At 38.8% G+C, this 286-nt stretch overlaps 1 protein-coding gene across 1 annotated transcript in view; it reads right to left on the bottom strand.

Annotated features, from left to right (window-relative positions):
* Nucleotides 1-286, bottom strand: part of fscn1a (fascin actin-bundling protein 1a) — a 16,151-nt gene continuing 15,865 nt past the window's right edge. Inside the window, exon 5 of the mRNA XM_089018326.1 lies at nucleotides 1-286. This exon is cut by the window's right edge and continues 1,714 nt beyond it. The gene's annotated coding sequence lies outside the window, so the exon portion shown is untranslated.

The following is a 286-nucleotide window of genomic DNA, read 5'->3' as shown; positions in this document are numbered from 1 at the left end:
TTCCAAATCCCAGTTTTATTGGTTGTTGGATTACAGGTGAACCAATGGCACAAGAGATGAATCCACAATATCAAACAAATTATACAAAAAGAAATAAAAAATCATACAAAGTTCCAGTTATACAAAGCAAAGATGTGGATTTTTCTTTTTCTTGTATTTATGTCTTCCCCCTTAAACCATCTCATTTCCTACTGCCCCAAAGCGTAAGGCACAGTCAATACCACCACCGCACAATCGCCATTCCACATCCGTTTGTCTTTGCCTCGGTTACCGTGGAGACAGTATC

The sequence above is a fragment of the Hippocampus bargibanti genome, linkage group LG17 (assembly GCF_051943395.1).
Source record: "Hippocampus bargibanti isolate YZ-2025 linkage group LG17, ASM5194339v1, whole genome shotgun sequence".
In the NCBI taxonomy this organism is placed as follows: Eukaryota; Metazoa; Chordata; class Actinopteri; order Syngnathiformes; family Syngnathidae; genus Hippocampus; species Hippocampus bargibanti.
This window is presented reverse-complemented; position numbering and strand designations above follow the sequence as displayed.